Source organism: Pleurodeles waltl, chromosome 3_1 (assembly GCF_031143425.1).
Source record: "Pleurodeles waltl isolate 20211129_DDA chromosome 3_1, aPleWal1.hap1.20221129, whole genome shotgun sequence".
Lineage (NCBI taxonomy): Eukaryota > Metazoa > Chordata > Amphibia > Caudata > Salamandridae > Pleurodeles > Pleurodeles waltl.
The window spans coordinates 162,971,939-162,977,938 of NC_090440.1; positions in this window are offsets into that span (position 1 = coordinate 162,971,939).

A 6,000-nucleotide genomic window follows, 5' to 3' on the forward strand; every position below is an offset into this window, starting at 1 on the left:
ACCTACACAATCCCCTTTGCCGACATTGTCAGATCCCATGGTCTCAATATCATATCCTATGCAGACAATACACAGCTCATCTTCTCATTCACCAAAAAGCACTCCACCACCAAAACAAACTTCCGCACTGCATTGACCAACATTGCCAACTGAATGAGAACAAACTGCCTCAAACTCAACCCTGACAAAATAGAAGTACTCTTCGGGAGAAACATATCCATATGGGACCACAGCTAGTGGCCATTAGAACTCAGACCCACTTCCATGCCAACAGACCACACACACAACAGCAGCACCATCAACAGCCTACTGACCATAAAGAGACAAATCAATATAGCTGCCTCCTCCTGCTTTCACAACCTCTGCATGCTCTGCAGAATGTTCGGATGGATCCCAGTCAACACCTGGAAATCCGTTACCCACGCCCTCATCACCAACCGCCCAGACTATGGCAACGCACTCTACGTCAGCATCTCCACCCAACTCCTCAAAAGGCTTGAGACTGTTCAGAACACGGCTGCTAGATTCATCATGGACCTCCCCAAATGGGCCCACATCATCCCCCACCTCAGAGACCTCCACTGGCTCCCCATCCAGAAGAGATGCCAGTTTAAGATCCTCACACACGCCTACAAAGCCTTACACAATCAAGAACCGACCTACATCAACCACCGACTGAACTTCCACCACCATGCCAGACACATACACTCCTTGGTGATAGCCCACCCCCGAATCTGCTGCAGCATCATCTGTTCCTTTTCCTACATGGCCGCCAAGACTTGAAATGATCTGTCCCTCCATCTCCAAATAGCACCCTCCCTGTCAGACTTCAGGAAGAAACTCCAGACCTGGCTTTTCGAGAGAGACCTTATACTCCAGTCCTCAGATACCCCCAGGGGTAATAGTGATGACCTCTACAAATACAAATGCAGAGCCAAAAAACTGGGATGTGGTGCAGGCGCATCCAAAGCATACTTCTTGGCAATACACCAAAAATTAATTATTTAAAGTTACTTATAGCTGTGTTATTTTGCAGGAATGCTACTCCCCAAAGGAAGCTGAGAATTGCTCCGACAACTCAATGAGAGATGGAAAATAGGAAAGGTTACAATGGCTTTCATCATGTCAGTGGTCGAGAAGATGATGCCTTCAATACACTGGTCCAGTGAAAGACATTTTCTCTTAAAGTGATTTTTTCTTTTTTGCACCAATACAGAATTGAAACTTTCATCTTGAAGGGGCAATGAGAAGAGATGATAAATATAACTTTACAAATTTGCAGAGTAATGCACTTCCAGGCCTATTGAATTTCAGAGGAAGGCGCCAGGTGTGTGAGCTCCAATACGCATACAGGATCCTACTGGGGTATTGACATATTGTATGGCAATTATTGAGTATGAATTCAGGTAAACTAGTCAAGTGGACAATGCTCCATAACATTAAATTCTGCTCTGTCCTACCTATAGTTTATATGGGGATGAGTTGGTTGTGGTTGTCTGATGCTCTGCATTTAACCCTTTTTGTCTATTTTAACATTTGGAGTGGGCAGGAAAACAGCTCGCTGATGAAACCCTCTAATATGCAGATGAAGAATTTGAATCCCACCAAGACAGAGTCAACCTTCCATCCTTCTCAGATTGTTAAATCCAGTGCCACAAAGAAAATGAGTAATAGTAAGATCTGGTATTAACACAGGTTAGAAAGAGCCGAAATGTGGTATAACAAACTATTAATCCTCATGGGGTGAAGTTTAATTTGCCTATTTAAAGCATTTAGGTGGGGCATTGTGTTACACTTGGTGCACTGTGCAAGTACAGATTACTGAAACCAGGTTTCAAATATCACCTCCTCTGTCTCTAGCTCTCATCTCTCCCTACATCTCCTTTTCTTCAGCTCACTCCTTATACATCTCTTTGCATCTCCTCTGTCCCTCCCTCTACCTCACTACATTCTCTCTTCTTCTCCCTATCTCTTGTTCACTTTACCTCTGTATGAATCTCCCCTCTTTTTCTATACCTCACATAACTCTACTTCACTGTTTTTCTCACTAAACGTCATCTCTATGTCTTATCTTCACCCCTTTTACCTTTCCCTCTTCTTTACTACTCTCTTTGCTTGACCTGTCTTTATTTCGTATCTGTTTGTCCTTTAATCTCACCGGTCTCTCTAGCTTGCACCACTCGTTCTACCTTTCTCTAAATCAGCTTTCTTTCTGCATTACGGCTCCATCTACTACAACCTTAGTGTACCACACCCGTCTTCCCATTCCACAATTGTTAGGAAGAGGGATTTATTTATGGTTGTGAGCATCCAGCAATTAAAGGCGCATTTAATGTTTTATATTTATGTGTCATTTTAACAATATGCACTAATCCACCAAATATCCATCAAGTCACCCTTACAGTGTGTTTCCTACAACGTGAAGATTAAGCTTGTTAGGCACTGAATTCTATGTACAATATTGTTGGGATGACAAAATAAAATCTAAGTACAAACATAGAAAGAAATCGCTTTATCAATGCTTCTTCAACTCCTATTTTAGTACTATTTAGAGAAGCTGAGTTTTCAGCTGATTTTAGCTAAATATAAGTATTAAATTCAGAGTTGTTTTGCTCAAGTGTCCTCAAAAGTATGTCTTTTCTGGTGCCCCAAAAATGTATAACATGGAACAAATTTACTGGATATAATAGAGCTTGTGGTGTGCTAAACCGATATTAGGAGTTGGGTAAGCACCCAGTTCCACACAGTGGTAGTGAACTATTACACTTCAGGCTGAAAGGGTCACAAAATACTCAGGAAAAGGAAAAGAATGGATGTGCTATAGAGCCTGAAGCAACATCAGACTATAAAACCTTCATTGTTCTTTGGTGTTCATTGCACCAGGAACTAGGCACTGACAAGAGAGACATTGCCAATAACTCCATCTGCAGCTCTACTCCCAAGGTAGACAGAAAAAGAAAAAAGAACCACTCTCAACGTACGTACATCTGTACCCACAAACAAAGCAGAAACTGTAGAAGACAGAGCGCTCGGCCTTGGTGAAGAAGGGCCACTCTCTGAAGAGGAGTACAACGGAAAGAGAGAAGATTCTAAGGCAAGGAGAGATTCCATCCATGACATGGTTGAAGCCAAGCATAAGCAAGACTCTAGGGTTGAGCCCACGGCTCTCTCATCGCCCTGCGCAAGTGACCTCATTCAGAGAAGGACACATTAGTGCTGTGCCTTCTACAAAAGGGAAGGGTAAAGCTCACCACTTGAAAGTGCTATTAAGTTTATGCACACTTTGATCTTTTCAACATTTTGTTGTTCTCATGATGGTATCCTCTTATCATGCTATTCTTCAAAGGGATACATGGTGAGTGTTGGACTTGGTCATTTTTGCGGGTTCATGCCCAGACGTTTTGCCTCCTTCCTCTTAATTTTTCTGACCTCTTGCTGTTGGCTATTGAACAGTGCTAAAGTGCAGGTGCTCTCCCTTCTAAAGTTGGTATGATTGGCTTATACCTAATTGGCATATTTAATTTACCTGTAAGTCCCTTGTACAGTGGTATCCCTATACCCAGGGTCTGTAAATTAAATGCTACTAGTCGGCCTGCAGCGCTGCTTACGCCACCCACAGAAGTAGCCTTTCCAACCTATCTCAGGCCTGCTACCACAGGGCCTGCGTGTGCAGTTTAGTGCCACATGGACCTGGCATTTAAATGTACTTGTCAGGCCCAGAAGTCCCCTTTTACTACATGTAAGTCACCCCTAAGGTAGGCCCTAGTTAGCTCTATGGGCAGGGTGCCATGTATGTAGAAGGCACGACATGGGCCTGGTTACGTGGCCTGTCCTGGTAGTGACAAACAGCCTATTTGGTTTCTCACTGCTGTAAGTACTGCCTTCTCATAGGATTGCATTGGAAATGCCCTGCCTTATGTCTCGGGGTATTGTCTGATTTCTGAGAGTAGCGTAGGCATGTTTTGTATGGTTGTAATGTTTGGGAGAACTACTGCTTACTGTAGCATCTGTAAAGGCTGTGCCCTGGCCTCACACAAAGTGGTTGTTTACCCCTAAGTGATGTTTAGAGCCTGTGCTGGAGGAGAGACAGGGCACTCACAGAACCATTTGTAACTGGTTGGAACCTTCTCTCCCCTACTTTGTTAAATGTTTGCAAAACTGAGCATGAGTACAAGGGATTTTTCCCCACAGTTGGTGAACCCTTTGGAACAAGAATATGCTTGAAACTGAACACAGAATGCTGCTGGAGGGACTCACCAGGAACCACCTTGGACTGTTGTGCTGACCTGTGACCTGCTGGGTCACTCGGAGGAATTGCCAACTGCCTGCATCCATCTTGTGCTGGCCAGCTGCTGGGCCTGCCGCCCTGTGCTCCATCTTGTTGTGTCCCCCATGGGCTGGGTGTTGTGGCGCAGGAGGAGCTTTTCACCTTAATTACATAGTGCCTGGAAAGCACTCTGTTTAATTATGCTAAAGCACCTTGGAAGCGCTTTTGACTTTATTTGTCTTGCGCTTGGAAGCATGTTGCTGTGCTTATTTTGTCCCAGTGCTTTGTAAGCGCGTTGCTGTGCCAAAGAAATCCCCGCCCCAACCCAGGTATCCAGCAGTCCGAGCGCATTGAAGAAGCGCTGCCCCCGGGGCACCACAGAGTGAGGTCAGAAGCACGCTCCGAGGGGTGTCTCTGGGGCACAGGCAGGCATCCACTTTGGTGCCTGCTCACCGCTGCGGCCCAGGCTGCTTGATTCGCGCACCAGATTGGGTGCAGACGAGTCCCTGTCAGGGCCCGGGCGGAGAGGAAGCCTCATTGGATGCTCCCCTTCCTGCCAGGCCCATGTGTGCTCCTGAGGACGGGTGGGGAACAAACCCTCATCAGAGGCTTCCCACCCCACCGGGCCCTTACTTGTCTTAGGAGGTTGCGAGCGGGGCAGAAGCCTCATCTGAGGCCCCCCACACTGCAAGATCCCTTCCTGTGCCCCTCGTCAGGGTTTTGGCTTTGCCCAACTTGGAGGGCCCATTGTGGTTCGGGGGGGAGCCCCAGAGATCACAGGACCCCAGGAGGGGCCCCTTTAAAAAAACAGAAGGGGTGCGTGCCGCCCCCCTCCACCTTAACATAAAATCGGCCCCCATTTAGTGCACAGGAGCACAGGGGGCCCCCAGTTACTTCGTGGCATTGGAGGTGCCCTCATCAGTATAAACAGGTACCTTTTATGGACATGTTCTTTTCGGATGTTCCTTGTAGGGGCATGCTGGCACTTGTATGCTAACCTATTTTCTTTTATAATGTGCAACATATTTGCTAATGTTCCTTTTGTGGGCATTCCATGATAATATGTTTTCCTGACTTGCCATATGTTTTCTAATGTTCCTGGTATGGGCATTTATGATACTTTTATGACAAGTGCATTTTTATAGTAATGTTTTCCTGACTACTGCTTATGTTGCAGAATAATGAGTAACTTGTCTGTTATACAGGGAGTGCAGAATTATTAGGCAAGTTGTATTTTTGAGGATTAATTTTATTATTGAACAACAACCATGTTCTCAATGAACCCAAAACACTCATTAATATCAAAGCTGAATATTTTTGGAAGTAGTTTTTAGTTTGTTTTTAGTTTTAGCTATGTTAGGGGGATATCTGTGTGTGCAGGTGACTATTACTGTGCATAATTATTAGGCAACTTAACAAAAAACAAATATATACCCATTTCAATTATTTATAATTACCAGTGAAACCAATATAACATCTCAACATTCACAAATATACATTTCTGACATTCAAAAACAAAACAAAAACAAATCAGTGACCAATATAGCCACCTTTCTTTGCAAGGACACTCAAAAGCCTGCCATCCATGGATTCTGTCAGTGTTTTGATCTGTTCACCATCAACATTGCGTGCAGCAGCAACCACAGCCTCCCACACACTGTTCAGAGAGGTGTACTGTTTTCCCTCCTTGTAAATCTCACATTTGATGATGGACCACAGGTTCTCAATGGGGT